Below are 19,757 nucleotides of genomic sequence, written 5' to 3' on the forward strand. Positions count from 1 at the left end.
GGCTGGGCCACAAGCAGGGCTTCACAGTAAGATGTGTCCTCAGACTTTGCTGTGTTATCAGATGGGGCTTTAAGCTGTACCTTGAAGTTGGGCAGGGCTGCAGACTGGACTCTGTGGTTGAGAAGGGCCTCCAGCTGTGTCCCACAAGTGGATGGAGCTAAAGACTCTGCTCCACAGTTGGGTGTGGTCACTGTGTGGGCTCCCTGCTTGGGTGAGGCCACAGGTTGTGTTCAGGAATCAGGAAGGGCTCTAGGCTGGGCTCTGTGGCTGGGCACTACCATAGGTTGGGCTCCAAGGCTTCCCAGGGTAAATTTTCAGGCACCTTGATTATATGGGGCCAGACCAGAGGCCTTGTTAAGAGTTGTGCATGGCTGCTGGCTTAATTCCCTGCCTAAGTGGGGCTATAGAATGAGCTCTGCAGCTCCCTGGGTTCTCTGGCAAAGCTTCCTGGTCAGGTGGGACTGGAAGCTATACTCAGCAGTGGGCCTGAGAATTTCCTTTCCTGCCTGGGCAGAGCAATAAAACGTCTCCATAAAACAGTATGGCTCATTGGCTGGGGACCCAAATCAGGCAGAAATGACAACCAGGTTCCCTGGCCATATGAGGCCACTAGCTTGGCTCTATAAATGGCCAAAGCTGCTGGGTGGGACCTCTGCTTGGGGGCCACTCCAGCAAGAATGTGGTCCTCATGATCTGAGTGCTGGTCTTGCAAGTCTGCCCCCTTCTCATCTCTATTGGACTCCCAGTGGCAGAGCCCTGCAGATTTCCCTGTGATCCCTATGAGGTGAGACCCAAGCAGGCCTCCCAGAAAGCATCCTGCAATGTTTGGGGAACTGGTATCCACTGTGGGCTCTGTTTTTCCCACTGGAGAAAATGTAGGCCCAGGGGGACGTTCTTGGTGCAGCGCTGGGCTGGCCCGAGGGAGAGACGATGTGGTCAGACTGTAGTTGTTGATATTACTCTTCTAATGCGGTCCTTCTTGGTCTCTCTGGCCCAGGGGGTGCTTCTGCCTCACTCCCTAGTACTAGGGTTTTCATAATGGTGTGTTGTCTGTGGACAGTGGAGAGCTGATCTTTTTGTGAGGGGGACTAAAGTTGGTAATGACCTATAGTTGTCATCTTGATAATGTCACCCCCTCTGGGAAAATATCTTCAATTAAATATGCTATAAATATAATTCTTCATCCCTGAGACAATCGTGTAGGAACCGTGTATATGCCTGAAGTCTACAATGGACATAGAGTCCACAGAGATTATTTTTATCTAATTTATAAATTCAGCCCATTATTCTGGATTGGGCAAAAACTGAATTCATTTTTCAGCTCTCTTCAATGAAATGTCCCACATAGCCAGTGATTTGCACAAATCATATGAGATTTTAAATTGCTAATACATTTTATTGTGCCATCAAAAAGTTTCTAAGAGGCAGAACTTTTAATGAAGCCAAGATTGCACTTAAAGACTGACACCTTTCTGAAAGTCAGGAGTGAGGTGGTGGGGCCCAGATGCTCCCTAGGAAATAGTGAGGCTCCTCCCAGCCCATGGAGAGCAAATTCCATGTTGTTTTTGCAGTAGGAGAGACACCTTTTCCATCGGTTCTACCGTGTTTTGACCAGTCTACCTTGCAATCAGAGGCTCATATTTATGAGGTTCCTGGCTGATTGAGCTTTCTGGAGTCACAGGACAAATGTGGGCAACTAACCTGGCCACATGGACATCAGACTTGTGACCTGGGCCCAGGCAGTGCTGGACAAGTGGCAGAAAGGTAACCACCAGTGCTGAGTGCTGGACACACAACTCAGTCACCATAGAGAGCACGGCATGGGCTTGGGGCCGAAGGTACTGGGCCCATGCTGGGCTCTGTGGGCAGGATGTGTGCAGGGGCCTGGCGGCTGCTCTGTGCCCGCACAGGTGGGACAGCTGCAATGAATGGGCCCAAGAGCCACCTCAAAGGCACACTGTGCCCAGCTCCAAACACATGGCCTTGCTGTGGACAGCTGAGGGGCAGCGGCGGTGGTGGCGACCACATTAGCAACAAACGGCCCGCCCACCAAGCCATGGTAGGGAGGGACAGAATGACTCCCTGTTGTGCAAAGCAGGCCGGCAGGCAGGGCTGCCCAAAGCTCTGTCAGCGGCAGCTGCAACCGCCAGCCACAAGTTATCTTTACACGTGAGGCATTCGGACCAGGACTTCCGGTCACACGGGACTTCTTTCTCAGCTCAGTCAGCCTAAGGGACACCCCTAAACTCCCATCAGAGTGTGTCTGTAATGGGCATACAGGCAACTCTGCGGTGCTCCTCTCCTACCTGACTCCGCTAGGATATTTTTCACATCCACATGGCCCTGTTTCACTGGTAACAACCGCCCAGTGGACTTTAGCCTGGTAGTTGTCAACTTAAGTGTAGAGAGGCTAGTTGTCTAGCCTCACGGAGCTGCCCCAAGGTGTAACTCCACCCAACTGCATTCTTGGATCTTTCTCCAAAGCCAGCATCTCCAAGATGAGTGGATGTCATGGGTAGATTCCTGTTCATTGCCCCTGTTCTTATCTTATGTGGGATGGTGGGAGGTTGCCGAACAGGGGACATGAGCACCCACCATGGAAAACTTTACTTTGGTTGAATTTTATTAGTTCCCTCTAAATGGGTGCCCCCCCACATCCTGGTTGTTGCCATGTTATTTATATTAACACTCAAATTCTGTCCCTTGATCTGGAACTGGCTGGTGTTAGCTAGAAGGCTCACTATTATTCTCAAAGCCCATCAGACAATTTTCTTAGTCCTCCATACTGTGCTCTTCCCTGGTGCCATCTCCAAGGCCACCACCACCAACTGTAGTTTGGAACCTATTTTTCAGACTGAAGAATTGTTTTTTTCCTTTTTTAAAGATTTTATTTATTTATTTGAGAGAGATAGAGAGAAAGAGAGAGTGCATGAGTAGGGGGAGAAGCAGAGAGAGAGGGAAAAGCAGACTCCTTGCTGAGCAGGGAACTCGATGCAGAGCTCGATCCCAGGACCCCAGGATCATGAACTGAGTCAAAGGCAGACGCTTAAGCAACTGAGCCACCCAGGCGCCCCTGAACAATTGTTTTTCTAAATAATTCCAATTTTGTTCAAGCAAGCTGGTGGTTTTGAGAAGTTCAGTAGCAATGTCTCCCAAGTTTAGAGGGTTCATCCATGAGGCACTTTCAGGGGAAATGGGTTTGGTGCCCTTTATATGGGATCTGAATCACTACAAGTAAATGTTTAAGATAGGCTAACATCTTAAATAGACTTAATGGTACTTTAAAAAAAAAAATAACATCAATGTTTCAAAAAGGAAAAAAAAAATTCAACCTCTCCCCAGTGCATTAAGAAAAAAAACGTATGAGCAAGAAGTTTCTAGTACTACCTACAGGGCTTTTAATATTATTCCTCAGCTAGTTTCCGGTTCATATTTTGTCACTGTTTTCTCATTACTGGTCCTTTACTCTTTTAAAACTCTGATCTTTTATACTGTCTTTATTTTAAACTTTCCCATCCCCCCCTTTTTTTCCTCAGCCACAAATATACAACAATCTGAATGTTTCGGGAACATCTTTCTTTAACTCTGTGTCTGTGACTCGTTCGGTCTCTGGGAACCCTGATCCCATTTTGTGAGGAGTAGCTTAGAGGTGTCTTGTTAGAACACAAAGATACAAAACGAACTTCTGTTCTTCACAGATGCAAAGAACAGGTCCAAAATAGTGAGAGCAAAGCAATACTTTTCTGGGTTTTGTGTCAGTTGGTTTCTTTTGAATTGTGGCCAACCACACGTAACATAAAATTTACCATTTTTACCACTTTTAAGTGTAGCATCAAGTACTTTCATAATGTGTGGCCATCACTACTATTTCTAGAACGTTCTCATCATCTGAAACAGAGACTCTGCAGCCATGAAACAATAACTCCCCTCCCCCCAGTCCTAGTAATCTCTACTCTTTCTGTCTCTATAAATTCACCTATTCTAGGTATCTCGTATCAGTGGGATTTCACAATATTTGTCTCTTTGTGACATGTCTATTTCACTTAGCGTAATATTTTCCAAGTTCATCCAAGTTCATCATCAGTTGAGGCATGTACCAGAATTTCATTCCTTTTAATGGCTGAATAATATTCCACTGTGTATATACACCACATTCTATTTATCCATTCATCTGTCAATGGACACTTGGGTTATTTCTGCCTTTTGGCTCTCGTGAATAATGCTGCTACGTCTGCTTGCCTTTTTTTTTTTTTAAGATTTTATTTATTTATTTATTGAGAGAGAGAGAGAGAGCACATGAGGAGGGGGAGAGGCAGAGGAAGAGGGAGAATCTCCAGCAGACTCCGTGCTGAGTGCGGAGCCCGACAGGAGGCTCGATCTCATGACCCAGAGATCATGACCTGATCCGAAATCAAGAGTCGGACACTCAATCATTAGCCACCCAGGTGCCCCTGTCTGGTTGCTTTTTGAGGATAAACAGCTTAGATCTAACTGGAAACAAAGATATCTGTTTAGGATACTGTAGATTTTCTGAGAAATTTTTAACCTGACTCAAAGTATTCAGAGGCCTTGGGTGATGCAAGAGCGTATTAACTCAGTTCTGTAAGAACTTAAATTTCAAAAGCTAGTAAAAAAAATCAGAGAACATTATAAAATTTATATCAAGAATTATTAGTTACAATCTCACAATCCCATGACCTTTAAATGCTCCTGATGTTGTAACAAGTAACTCTCAGACATTACACATAGGCCCTGGGTGCAGCATGACAGTGAGTAAGAGGGAACCATCGTTTTGGTACAAAGAGTGACAGTTAGTCACACTGTATCTTCAATTTTGCATTGTGCAATAGCTATAATGTGCCACCGATGTGAAATGCATATTCATCTTTGGAAATTATAGGAGTCAAAAATAACCAAATTTACCAATAAAAATTATTCCTCTTTCAGTTAGAGTCAGTGGGTAAGAAAAGTTGATAGTTCTGAATTCAGGGATTTCCTCCTCTGAAGCCACATCAGATTCCATCTGAAATAAACATACAGGTGATTTGGTCGTGTTCCCATCTGTCTTCCGTATCTGTCTCCTTCCCTGCCTCCCTCCCACCTTCCCCCACTGCCCTGCACTCCTAGCAAATGAGGAGCCCTGTCAGGATTGTCAGGATTCTCTTACCTGTAGTTCTCTTTGTCTATGAGAGGTAGACACATCTGAGGCTCATTCATAGCCAGCACTATGATCTGGGGAGCTTTTTGCTGGGCTCCAGCTGAAGAAAAGTTCCTCTTAGTAAGAAAATGGAGATTTCTTAGCAGTCTACGACCTCAGGCCCTTTGTCTCTCGCCGGGAGTGCAGCAAAATTTGTGCCACACACCACGTACACATTTGCTGAAAGTGGTGAAATCAGGGGGAGTTGGTTCTCAGGCTTCTCCTGTTCGTTTAAGGGCCTGAAGACAAAACCTGTTACAGATTGTCTCCCTGCTGGTGACCAGGGCCTGATGCCACCCTGGGAACGCTTACGTGCTGGGATCAGCAGTGAAACGGGCGGGCAGAGTGTGCGGCTCGGGGTGGGGGTGGGAGATGAACAAAACCAGGATATCCAGAATAGGTGCCTTATTCCAAAGCTATGCCTAGTATGGAAGTCACAGTTCTGATAAAGATTCAGGGTCAGAAGGCATGTATTCCCCGCTCTGCGCCTAAACCCAGACCACCACCTGCCCATACTCTTGGCTGTGGCCCCGTGGAGTATCGTTGTATATATGCCAGTAGCTAGTGGACTCTGATGTGCCAGGCATGGCTTCACGTCACGTCACAATAACTCCAGGAGAGCATGTTATTTTCATAACCAAATGTACTAATGAGAACACCGAGGCTGGTTCAGACTGACATACCTGTGGTGACACAGCTCCCAAGAAGCACAGGTAAATCCCAGCCAGGTGTGGCTCACTCCAGCGCCCGTTCTCTCAACTGGCGCGCATCACTGTGGTTGACTCCCAGTCCCTGAGATGTTAGAGTTCAAGGACCATTAGCAAGGGCTCCAGGGGCATCTTCCAAACTGCAGAACATCCATCGGGGGCAAGCTTCGGGTTTCCCTGTGCCTTTTCCTGATGTCTTCGTCCCTCGTGCACCATCCCCGAGTCCTGATGAAGCCTCTAACCCACCCTGGCCAAGATTGCCAAGTTTTCTTTTACCCCGTCACACTTCTGGCCTCAGTTCTTGTCAGGTGGCTGTCTGTCTTTGCAAGCTTCCCTCATCCTTGAGACTTCCTCTTGGCCTGCCAGCCTCACAGGGGCTGTGAAGGATCCATGCCATCAGGCCTCACTCACTCCAGTGCCTGGCACGTACCTCACGTTTTAAATGAATGAATCCCTCACTCTAGAAGTCACTAGGGGGGCAAAAGTAAAAGAGCCGGATGTGTAGCTGAATGGGACACTTGGAATGAGAGAAACCACACTTCTTAGAGAAGAAAATGCATTCGCTTCCTTGACCCCAGGGTCCTTTTCCTTGGCCTGCCCCCAAGACTGCTAAAACCCCAACTGACCACTTCCTTCCCACCACTGTCTGCCTTCCTGCCCGTCTATCCAGACCACTGATTTGAGAAACCAGTAGGAAGACCTTGAAGAAAAATGGCCTGGCCTCGCCACCAGCCAGGACACTCATGCACCGAGGAATAGAGACAAGAACCGTTTCCCTGCGCTCCCGCTCTAGAACATAGATGGCGGGAGCTCCCTGGGCAGGCACACATGCACATGCGTGCATGCATGCGTGCGTACTCACACGTGTGTGTTTCTAAGCAGGGATCATGAAATCACTATTACCCAGTATTTGCATTCCACACACTAAAGCAATGATTTGTCTCTTCTCCGAGTTAGAGAAGGAGCCTGGCCTGAGGTTTCCTTTGACCTGTAGCTTTGTGGGTGGCCTGAGACGGGCTGTGACCCAAGCTCTGCCAGAAGACAAGGGAACAAGCAGGAAGGTAGAGGGCCCTGTGCTGAACTGAAGCTCGGGGCCTTCCAAAAAGGGGCCCCTGATGCATAGTTCTTCCTCAGCTAATTAAACATGGACAGGGAATAGGTGGAAAAAATGTGTGGCAACCAAGCACACGTTTCCCACTTTCACTCACCTATGGTCATGGCACAAGAATGTGGTGGGAACAGGGATGTCCGTAAATAGTCTGGCTCCAGCCTAACAGAGACAGTTCCTGTTACAAGCACAGCGTTAGCATGTGCTAGAAATGACAATGCCATCCAGTGTCGATAGTTCCAGGGAGACCCTTCACTCCTCATTACAGCAATGAAACCGCTGGTAGGTGGTCCCTGCCGCTGGTTGTCTTCATTATCATGTCATTGTGCTTTGGGGAGACCCGCTGCACTCTGCAACTCTCCGGCATTCTAATGCCTTTCATGCATTGGAGTGGCTTGACATTCATATTTATATACCTCGCTTGCATGGTCGCAGAATCTCTGTTCGTGGGAGCCTCGTCCTTTGTGCATTCAAGGTCACACCCCATTTAAGTGGGAATTGTAATATACCCTGAGAACATCAAGCCATCATAACTCAACTCTGCTATCCAGATTCCTCTCGGGTGCTTCAAGCTCTCTGCCTCTTGATTCAAAGTCAAAGGGAAGCCTAGAATAAACGTGTCAAATTAAGATATTTGAGTCTACCTCGGAAACTTTGGAATGTTTACCTTGGAAACTCGCTAAGTTTCGGCTCCTTTAAAAAATATCCCTTCAGGGTGCCTGGGTGGCTCAGTTGGTTGAGCAACTGCCTTCGGCTCGGGTCATGATCCTGGGGTCCCGGGATCGAGTCCCACATCGGGCTCCCTGCTCAGCGGGGAGTCTGCTTCTCCCTCTGACCTTCCTCCATCTCATGCTCTCTCTCTACCATTCTCTCTCTCTCTCAATAAATAAATAAAAATCTTTAAAAAAAAATATCCCTTCAACATTGCAGCTATAAGCTAAGTGGGGTTGTGTGAGTCAGAGACCTGGGCACCATTCCCAGCTCCTCTCCCTCTTCATGCAGTGGGTAATCACTTCTGGTCGATTCTATTTATGGAGTACCTTTCAGTCCTGCACCTCCCTCTTCATCCTAAACCTCGAGAGTCCCTCCTCTCTATTCTGTGCTTATATGGCCACCAGGAGAATTTTCTAAATTACAAGCCTGATCATATCAGGTTCCCACAGCTTTCAGAGTAAATGTCGGCATCCTTGGTATAGCCTAGAAGGATCTTTGTTGCTTGGTCCCCACCTACCTGGCTTCGCAGGTGCCCACAGCCAGCCTCCCATCCAGCCAGTCTCGGGGGGTCTTGCCCCCTCACACAGCCAAACCCCAGTGCCAGTTCTTCCTGGTCTGGGGGTGCATTTTCTCCTCCCCCTCTTGTATTTCTGACTTGTGTTTCCCCTTGAACACTCAGTTTAAGCATCTTTACCTTTACCCTGATGGCACACTCTGCCCTCACAGTCATCATGGATTTGTTGGTCTACTTTTCTCACTGACCATGACGAGCTTCTCTGGAACAGGCCCCAGATCATTTTTCCCCTCTGGATCCCCAGGGATTCCATGGGGCTGACCCATGGAGAATGGGCAGGTGATCAAATCAATATCAGATAAATTTTGCTAAATCCCACCTGAAATAATCTTTCAAGGTGATATCGTACGAGGAGAGCCTGCATCCCTCAAGGTAATAAGTACCTTCTTGTCATCCCTTGACATTTCGTGTGGAACACCTGACATCCTAAGCAGGAGGCTGTGGGCGACAGGCGTGGGAGAACCCTTGGAAGGCCATGGTGATGTGAGGCAGAGCGGCGCCTTGCTACGTCTCATCTATGGCCCATCAGATGCTGTTTGCCCAGGCACATGTCAGTTTGTTTGCTTACTGTTATAGTTAGTTTGCGGTTTCCTCATAAGGAGATGAGCGGGGGCCTCAGGATCCCTCTCTCTTCCAAGGCCACCAACGGTTCACACAAGAATTTCATACCCAATGGCAGAATGAGTCACAATGAGACCCTCCACGGCCAGGAGGAAATGGGAAATGGGAAATTCAGGGTTTATCCTTGAAATAGAACTCCCCAGCATTCACGGAGGTATTTTAGTTAGTTACATTGTGAAAATGAAAAGGGGCTCTTCCTCAGTTTCTGAGGGGCAGTTTGAGATTGGCTTGGATAAAATATTCTGAGAAAAGGGAATGGAACCGATGGAGTCTGTGGTAAACCCAGCTCAGCATCTCCCCCTACATGTCCCTCACACCTCCCTAGAGCCTCCCAGGTAAGCTGCACGGTTTCTTGGCAGCCTCTTCCTCATCTTTAGGTGACCTTTGTTTAGGCATTAGATGGATGTTTGCAAGATTATTTAAGTGATTTTCCACAATTTATTTCAAGCATTTATTGTGGCTTCAGGAATTTTAAGTATAAGTAAACTACAGATCACCTCCCTAAATGTACTATATCCAGCGTGAGTTTTATACACTATTCTAAAAGATGGGACAAAGCCCAGTTCTCGAGCGGCTTCTAACTCCGTGGAAGGGCCCTGGGTACACCGGAAATGCCTTCGAGGGACCCCTCCCGGTGCTGTTCAGTGTGCTGTCCTTCCAAGTGTGGCCCCAGACCCTCCCCAGACAGATTCTTCTAAAGACCCTCCCCCAAGACACCTTTTCTACGATTCAAAAATGGAACATGAAGAAATCTGAGAATTTAAAGCCCAGGGATATAAACTAAGTCTCTTAAAAATATGATTGTCCTTCTCCAGTGTTATAAGCAAGCTCTGACTCACTTGCCCTGCTCGATAAGATTTCCTCCTGTGTGTACTTTCAGCGCAAAGGGGTTCTTGGAATGCCTTTGCCATTACCCCCGTGTCTTCAGTGTGTCTCTCTTTATATTCTTATGCCTTGATGAAGGCATTTCTAGCCATCGCCATGGCTTTTGCTCTTACCCATACTGGCCTCGCCCCTGGGGTGGTTCCTGGGGATTCGTCACCCAGCACCTTCCATAGGCTTCACTGGGGTTAGAAGGGTTGTCTCATGCCTTAAGGAAGCTCCATGTCAGAGCTCCCCTTTGCCCTCCCACGTCCTAGATAGGCAGGCCTAGAGCAACCCCAAAACACACCAAAAGTTCTTATGTCTTCAGGAGGTGTCGATTTGAACAAAAGCTGAACTTGTCAGCCTGAACAAAAGCTATACTATGAAAAGTGAGCAAATCAAACTTCCAAGAGTTCACAGGAACAGACCTGTCCTAACCTTGTACTCTAAGTATGCTCATGTTATCGACGCTCAACCATAGGCCCTACTAAAGTCTCTCAAAGAGGTGGTCACTACTGTCCAAACACCTGTTCTTGCCAGTTAGTCATCATGAGATACAAGATATCAATTACACATCTACAGATATGACTATGATCATTCACATTTCACCCCGAGCATCGTAGGGCAGCACCCTGGGTGTTGTTTTTTTTTTTTTTTTTTTTTTTTTTTTCTGATGTTTTCATGGGGGTGAACACTGCTGGTGAGAATGATCACATTAGCGAGAGACAGTCATTTTATTAAACCTTACACTTTTCTGTGATGGACAGAAAGAAACAGGACCTTAGCTTTCAGTCTGTCAGATATCTTATGGTCTGATTAAGGACAATGGGGAGTACAATAAACGCAAACAAATTGGATCATTTCAGGTACTTTCAAGTGCCCTGATGTAAAATAGGGCCTATATGCGAGAGGGCCTGGGGACTGGAGTTGGAAGTTAGGGTGCTGCTGGAGCGAGGGCACATGGAAGGTCCGTTGGAGGAGGGGCCCTTTGAGCCCGGGTCTGAATGAGAGGAGGTCGGCTTACAAAAGTCCCAGGGAAAAGTGTCCAGACTGTCATGGGAGCAGGTGCAATGGTGTCAGGATGAGTGAGGTGGCCCTAAAGACAGCAAGGCTGGAGTACAGAAAGCACCAGGGAGAGGGACTTGGGGTGGGGGGCATTAGAGTGGGACATGGACCCAGGTTGTACTGGCCACTTTGAATTTCATTTTAAACAGAATTGCAAGGCATGAGAGAGCTTTACTTCAGCAGGGGGTGACATAGATCTGATTTATGCTTTAGGGAAATTACTGTGTCTGCCCTGCACAAAATGGGCAATGGGGAGCAAGAAGGGAGGCGGTTCAGATGGGAGACGATGGGGCCTTGGGCCATGGCTGTAACCACTGAGATGGTGAGATACTGTCAGTCTGAAGACGTATTTTAGAAGTAGCACCAGTGGGATTTAGCTCATGGATTGGATGCGAAGTTGGAGGGGGAGAAGAAGCAATGACCCCAGGGTGTCTATTCTGAGCCACTGGGTGGACAGTGATGCATATGCTGAAAGGGAGAGAGCTCAGTTGATGGGGAGGGAGTGATCCGAGGGGAGAAAAAAAGTCAAGAGTTCAGTGTTGACTCTGTTGGTTGTGAGGTGCCTGTTAGTCATCTGAATAAGGATGTTGAGTAGGCAGATGAGTATTTGAATCTAGAGCTCAAAGGAAAGTCAAAGCTGGATGAATAATGTAATGATCAATGGCACAAAGTCAGGTCTTAAATCTGTGAGACTGAATAGGGTCACCTTACCTTGACAGAACATAGATAAATTAGAAAGTCAAGAAGAGAGTCCTGGGGCACGCCAATGCTGAGAGAGAAGTGAAGAGTAGGAGCCATCAGGGGAGCTTAACATGGAGTCTGTCAGACAGGAGGCCGAGTCGGGGATGTGGTGTCCTGGAGGCCCAGGGAAGAAAGTCTTTCCAGGAGGAGGGGTAGTGACCCATACCAAACACTGCCGAGAGTCTAGCCGGAGGAGGGCAGAGAACCGATTCCTGGCTTTGGTGTCGATAGTCTTGGTCAAAGTGCAATGGAGGGGACAGAAGTGTGAGTGGACTGGCCTCAGGAGTGGTGAGAGGTGAAGGACTGGAAATGATGAGTAGCAACAATCATTTCAAAGATTACCCAGTGAAGGGAAGCCCAGAAAGGAAGCGGGGCTGAGAATAGGGCCAGAGGTCAAGAAACTGTTTTTAACGTGGATGTCATTGGTTCTTGTTTGTTTGTTGATGGAAATGAAGGCAAGACCTAGAGAGAAATTAAGGAAGATGGAGGGAGAGCAAGTAATGGCAGAAGCAGAGTCCTTGAGAAGAGCACAGGAACTGAGATTCACCATAAATGGGTAAGTCGGCCTTCAAAAGAAGCAGGTGTCCTTCCATTTCGAGGGAGACAAAGTGATTTCAGCAACTTTGAGCTTGTGAATCCCTGCAAAGAGTGAGTGGACAAGTAGGTGTGCAAGTATTGGACTTTTAATAAGCATGCATGATTGAGGAAGACAGAGGCACAGTTGTTAGGGGCATTTGCAAAGGAGCCTTTATGGTGCCAGGTCAGGAATCAAAGCTAAGAAAGGAAGTGAGAATATATGTGTGTGTGTGGAGGGGGGAGGGTGGTGAAGAGTGAAAAAGCGGAGGTGGGCCAATGGATTGTCAGTCATGCCCGCACACAGTTCTACTGGAGGGAGGGAAGGATGCTAGAACATTACCAAGAAAGGTAGGAGGCAGTGGTCAAAGAATCACACGTCTAAGCTTGAGATCTTAGAAGTTGTGCAGTTATTGTTAATGACAAGGTCTAGGTAAGCCATAGGAGTGTGTCGCTGAGCTCTAGAGGAAAAGATCTTTGGAGCAAAAGAGATCAAGGAAGTAAGAGAGCAGGATGTTGGCTGGATCATCGGCATGGAGGATGAAGTCATCACGAATGATGAAGTGGGAGAGGGGTCGGTGAGGTGCCAAAGTCATCTCCCAGAAACCATGAGGTCATCAGGCTCAAGAAATGAGCTGTGAAGTGATGCTCTTTATTCCAAAGAAGGGTTTTAAAGAGGGAAAGAGAAAGAGCAAAGGGAGCACAGACACCCATCACACATCCAGGACTTGTAATTCGTAGGGCGTAGAAGGAAAAGAGCTTACCCCATGAGAACTTTGAGGAAAACAAGGTGCTCAGCACAGCAACAGGTGTCAATGAAGGCAGGATGTTGGTGGGAACTTCCAGATGGGGAAAGAGGAGAGGGAACTTAAGGTTTACTAAGGCCATTTCGGCAGGATAGCTAGGATGTCTTCCAACCTTCTGCACCAGTCTCACCAGGGCGGCTTGCCTGGGAGACCCAAACCTTCCCAGCATTCCGGGGACCCTCCCTTGTTTGTGTGTCCTGGGTCCCAATACAATCCCCTCACCACACCAGAGAGGTGGTATAGCCAGGAGATCCAATGGCTCTGAAAGATTTATCATTGTAAGCTGTGCACAAGGCTGCCTACAAAGAAGGGAAATGCCCAATGGTGTTTGGCGTCTCTGACAGTCCCCTCTCTGACCAGACCCCTCTCCTAATCACCTTAACTCAACTATCATGTTTTGGGAGAACTCTATATGTGTAAGAAGAAACCCAGAATCTATTGGCTTTGAGACCTGGAAAGTTGAATATTCTAGGAAGGTTCTGAGCCATTTAATAAAGATACATTTGGTCTTCACGACCATCCCCCTTTTTTGTTTTGTAGGTATTTTTATTAGAGTCATGGTTCATGCCTGAATGAGGAATCTCAAGGTCATGACACCCAGATCCTACTGGCTGTGATAATAAGGCTGTGGAACCAGGTTCCATAGTAAGTTGTAGTGAAGATTTCATAGTATTTGAAACTGACATAATATTTTCTACTAACAGAAAGCAAGTGGCAGAATTCTGTGGAAGTATCTGCTCTTAGTTGGAGCAGACAGAGTTTTCATATAGAGGAAAATATTTTGTCCAAGTAAAAAAAGGAGGCTTCAAATGAAGGTGATTTCAGTATTGTGAATGAGCATAACCGCACAACTGGTTCTATTTTCTTAATTAAATTAACTTATACATTTGGGCAAATGATCAGTCAATTCAGTCAAGTATTTGACAAAAAAAGAAAAGAAATTTCTGATTGTTTGGGTCACAGGACTTGATCGAATCCAAATGAATGCATCCTTTTGATGGGGCATCTGCTTGCTCAATAGGGATAAAAATTACAGTTTATGTTAATTAGATTTGACTAATTTTTTTAAGTAGGCTCCACACTGGGAGCCCAACATGGGACTTGAACTCCCAACACCAAGATCAAGACCTGAGCTGAGATCAAGAGTCGGATGCTTAACTGACTGAGCCACTCAGGTGCCCCAGATTTGACTTATATAGACTAATTGAGGGGTTTTGATGATGTTTAATATAAGTTCACAAGAAAACTTCTGCTATTTCTGCTATTATAGAAAGTGATAAGGTACTAGAAGTGGGAACCAATACAAAAGTAATTGGCAATTGACATTTGTAATGATTTAAAAAAGAAAAAAAAAGAAAGGGCTGGTGACGTTAATGGAGTTAATGGATGATCTGAGAACAGTATTCTTTTGTGCAAGGGTACCATAGATCTGGAATGTGGTAGAGAATTCTGCTGCACGGTGCACTAAGGCAGTGTTGCACCTGCCCCATTAGTCAGTCATGTCTTTGTGGTGGTGATGCTCTTACAGCTTTTTCGTGGGTTTTGTTACATGTACAACAATAGACCAGAGTAAATACAAGCATGCCTCACTTTATCACATTTTGCAAATACTGCGTTTTTTCCAAATTGAAAGTTCAAGATTTCAGGGGAGAAAGTCACGGCAGATGAGGTAGAAAGAGCAGGAGAACGAGAATCAGGAGTGGAGCCTGACGATGGGACTGAAATTGCTGCAATCTCATGACAAAACCTCAACAGATGACCAAAAACATGGTTTCTTGAGATGGAATCTACTCTTGGTGAGGATGCTGTGAAGAAAGGTCGTTGAGAGGACAACAAAGGATTTAGAATATTCCATAACCGGAGTTGATAAAGCAGCAGTCGGGCTTGAGAGGACTGACTCCAATTCTGAAAGAAGTTCTCCTGTGGGTGAAATGCTATCGAATAACATCACATGCTACAGAGAAATCCTTCATGAAAGGAAGAGTCCATCAATGCAACAAACTTCAGTGTTGTCTTATTTTAATAAAGTGGGGCATCCACCCCAGCCTTCAGTGCCCACCACCCTGACCAGTCAGCAGCCACCAACATGGAGGCAAGACCCTCCAGTAGCAAAAAGATTATGACTCACTGATAGTTAAGATGATGGTTAGCATGTTTTTAACAACAAAGTATTTTCAAACTGAGGTGTGTACATTTTTTTAGACATAATGCTGCTGTACAACTAACAGATTACAGTATTGTGCAAACATAACTTTTATATACCCTGGGATGTCAAATAATTCATGGGACTCTCTTTATTGCGATATTCGTGTTATTGCAGTGGTCCAGAACTGTACTTGTCATTTCTGAGGGGTGCCGTACCCATATTTGCTGACAGAGCCCCTTCCTCCTTCTTGGTGTATTAAAACAATTTTCTCAATATCTCCAGAAGCTTGTGACTCAAGTAGATGACGCTGGTGGCTGAAAGAGATGTGAAATCTACCACCTGATAAATTCCAGGGAAGGAATTTTTCCCCAAGCCCCATGGGCATGCTCAGAGACACTCAAGGAGCCATGGGAATTTAGGGGTGAAGGGAAAGTCTATGTGAGGTCCTCTAGGGAAACCCAGTTTTTCTGCATTAGAAACACCATTTCATTGACAATTTATAAATTGCACAAAAAGGTATTCTAAGCCTTGATTAGCTCCTCTGTGTGCATTCTTCATGTTTTCTAAGAGCAATGTAAGGCTTTGATATCAGAACATATCCTTTTTAACTTCATATTTTATTTGAAGGCACACAGGGAAAAAAATAAAGCAATGGTTTCTTGGTCAGGTTCAGTTTCATAGCATGAGCAGGCAGCATGCCTACCTGAAATAGACCTACACAGGTTGAAATCCTATGGTTTTTTCACCTAGTAAATGGGGAAGGTAACCCCTAAGTCAGGAGTTCTTGCGAGGATCATCTAATACAGAGCATGCCCAGTCCCTAAAACACAGCAAGCACTCAGTAAACGTAGGTATTGATGGCATTACGATCTGAGACCGTCTGTTTCAACAACCTTCCACTGGTTCACTGCCTAACTCTTACTCTTTAACTGAATAGCCAGAGTGACTTTTCTTAAACATACAAATGAGATCCTGTCATTCCCCTATTGCAAACGACCAGCAGTTTCCCTGTGCTTAGAATGAACACCAAGCGTTTCACCAGGACCCCCAGTTGAGGCTCCCAGCCCTCTGCTCCCTACTCGATGACACAACATCCGGTGTCTTCCTGCTCCTCGGAGGTGCCCAGATGATCCCCACGGGAGCGCCTCTGCCTCTGGTGTTTCCCCTTCCAGGGGCGCTGCTCTCCCACATCAGCAGTCTCCTTTTCATCATTTGGGTCTTAGATGAGATGTTACTTCCTTGAATAACCCGTGCTAGTCAATCCTAAGTATCCTCCCTCTCACCCTCCAACACTTCACCAAATGACTCGGATTTGTGTTACGCCGTAGTGCTAGCTCTATCTGAAATCTTCTTGTTAATTGATCTGATACTTCCTTCCCATCTTCTCCAGGGGAAGGTAAACCCCATGAGAGCAGGACTTCCTGTTTGGCAAATGCTAGGTGCTCGATACAGAGCTGCTAAGAAATGAATCGACGAGGGAGTGAATGCACTCAAGAAATAACATGAAGCTTTTATAATAATCCTTAAAACAAAAATAAACTACATTTTCATTAAAGTACGTGTGTGTGTGTGTGTGTGTGTGTGTGTGTGTGTGTGTGTGTGTGTGTGTGTGGAGTTTTTTAGCGGATCTGAGTAATAAAAAAAAAAATCCACAGTGACAGGGTTTCACAATGCTGGAAAATCGGCTCGCCTTTCCCTAGGGACCAGAGTCTCAGGGAGCCCCGATGGACGTGATCTGGCTCCGACAGGTGTGCTGAGTTCAGATTGAATGAAGACTTGCTCTTTGCCCTTCTCTAGAAGCAGTCAGGGTACAATCCCCTGCTCCCCTGGGGCAATCACATTGGAGAGGAGAGAAGACGAGAGGGCCTCCTCCTTCGTGTTCGTTCCCTCAGGGTCTGAATCACTGAGAAGACAAAAGAAAGGGGAGGGGTCACTGATCTGAGGAAGTCCGAACCACCACCACCCCCCCACCCCCCCACCCCCCCACCCCGTGTTTCCGTCCTTCCAGGTAACCATACACGCTCATCGTGGGGGAAGGAGAGGTGGCAACACATAACTGGCCTCTCTCCAAGCTCCTTAGAACAGAAGTTACGGAAAGACGCGTGGACACATGTGGACCAACTTTCCGAAAGCCATTACCCCTGTCCAAAGACGCAACTGACCTCTGCCTTTTCAAAGGCAAAATTTGATCCATTAATGTTCTCCGGTGTTGGTTTCATAAAGCATTTGGATGGGCCTTTCTTCACAAATGAATAAAAATGAGTAAAGTCCTCAGAATCAAAGGAAAGCCAGGACTGGCTTCCAGAAGCACGAGGCAACCCAGAGAGTCCATCTGCAGCCAAACCATGCAACAGACCCAGACACAGCTTAGAGGCTGGCAACAAGTCTGCCTGCAGGATCTGCCAAGGAGCCAGATGCTGTTGCTTCCAAAGCTTGGCATCAGGGCCCCTGACTGCCATCCAACAAAGAGGAAAAATAGGAATGATATAATGTGGTGGGATAAAACACATCCCACCTCAACCTTTTTTATTACTCACTGAAAAAAAATATGGAAGATATTTATGGGAAAGTACCAATGTTTTTGGAAATATTGTACATACATTAGCTACAACACCATTTTTGCCAAATGGGAAATATATTTAAAATATGCAGTCTGCGTCTGTCTAAAAATAAATTGTCATCTTTTCTGATCAATGTATATGTCCAGGATATGGAAATGACTCTGCTAATTGAGGATGCTGTCAACCAGTGCACTTGGAAGTTACCAAGAAGTAAACTTGTGAAGAAGTCTGTGTCTGTGCATAAAATAGCAATTAATGTTGTTGTCATGTGAAGGGAGTTGAAGAAAGATCGGGCTTTGACAAAGAACTACCCAATGAAGGTGGTGTGTTGAATTTCATGGTTATATAAAGTATTAGGAGTTATGCTAGGCTGGATGAGATAAGATGTTTATGAGAAAGTAGAATGTGGCGGAGCATGGTATTGGCAAAGGCTCCGGGGTGGTATTAATAACCCACTATATATGACAAAGTACTGGTATGTAGTGAAAATTCATTGTCATTCTGCTTCATCTGGGTTTTAAATTAGCAAATTAATGTCACTCTTGATAACGCTTGTGAAATTTCTATTGTTTTGAGTGACTCAGAATTCTACATCTAAAAATTAGAAAAAGAAGGCAGAGAAGAGACGGTATGTTCTTTGTTGGGTGAGACGGGGGGTGTCACCGACACCAGTGTGCTTCCTTCCACTTTCGCCTGGACTCGCATCCCCCAGAAGTCCCACCCCCCGAAGTCAGGCTCCGGCCGCTTAGGGGGAGTCGGTTCCAGGAGCCTTCAGATAAAATGCCTATTGCCTCAGCATATTAGCACAGGCAAATCTGTCATGTCAGCTCCTGACAGGCATTTGAAAACAGGGGACGATCGGGGGGGGGGGGGGGGGGGAGGGAGGGAGCAAGGACACTGTGAGGGCATCAGGTAAGGCAAGCCTGGAGCCCCATACCCCCCAGGTGGAGGGGCCAGTGGTGTTCTAACCCAGGGGGAGCCCTGGGGGCAACTCACCCTCTTCACTGCTTGGCCAGGTTGGAGCATTATTTCATTTTCTTTCTCAAGAGTGAGAATCTAGGACAAATACCTAAAAAAGGAAAAAGTTTTGGGTCTAAAATGCAGCTGTTTCCTTTCTAAGTTATCCATTTAAATGGGAATAATTGCATCTTAAATTTTAAAATATTATTTCTTAACCCAAGACCCTTGGGTTCCTCATATGAATGAAAAAAAAAATAAGGCAGTCAAGTCAAATAAAATCTGAGAGATCATTCCAGACAAGAAAGATGAGATTTTCTTTCTTTCTCTTTCTTTCTTTCTTTTTTTCTTTCTTTCTTTCTTTCTCTTTCTTTCTTCTTTCTTTCTTTTTCTTTTTCTTTCTTTATTTCTTTCTTTCTTTCTTTCTTTCTTTCTTTCTTTCTTTCTTTCTTTCTTTCTTTCTTTCTTTCTTTCTTTCTTTATTTCTTTCTTTTTCTTCTTTCTTTCCTTTTTTTCATTTCATACCGCTCCCACACTTCAAAGAAAAGAATGCAATCCAAAGAAATATACCATTTTCATGTAGAACTTCCCGACGACCTCCTCGGGTCTCTGGACCCTGTTGCAGAGAAAATTGCTGCAGGAAAGGGCACCCCAAAAAAGCCTGGGTTCAACTGCCTGCCCCACTCGTGGGACTAATGTGTATATATACACACAGACGCAAACACTTGTCCACAGAAGCCCACACATACTTCAAATAAAGACCCAGGGAGACATTAGTAGACTCTTCTTGGTTTTTAGATTTTGAAAGATCTAACTGCCAGTGCTCTCTCCCCCTTAATAAGGATGCTGATTGCTGGAACAAGGCGAGTCTGTACTGATCTCTTACTCACTACACCATTTATGCAAAAAGAATAACAGGTAAGAAAAAAATTGAGAAAATGTTTTTATCTCTGTTTTGACCTTCTCATGATCTGCAGTGACTTCTCATTGCCCCTCACCCCCAGCAAGTGGAAAAGAGAGTCTTACTAGAATGCTGGCAAAACCAAAGAGATTTTTCAAAAATTTATGTTCAATACATCTCCAAATTGGAGCAAGAGGTCAGGCTTAGCTCAGGTGAAAAATG

Source organism: Zalophus californianus, chromosome 10, assembly GCF_009762305.2.
Source record: "Zalophus californianus isolate mZalCal1 chromosome 10, mZalCal1.pri.v2, whole genome shotgun sequence".
In the NCBI taxonomy this organism is placed as follows: domain Eukaryota; kingdom Metazoa; phylum Chordata; class Mammalia; order Carnivora; family Otariidae; genus Zalophus; species Zalophus californianus.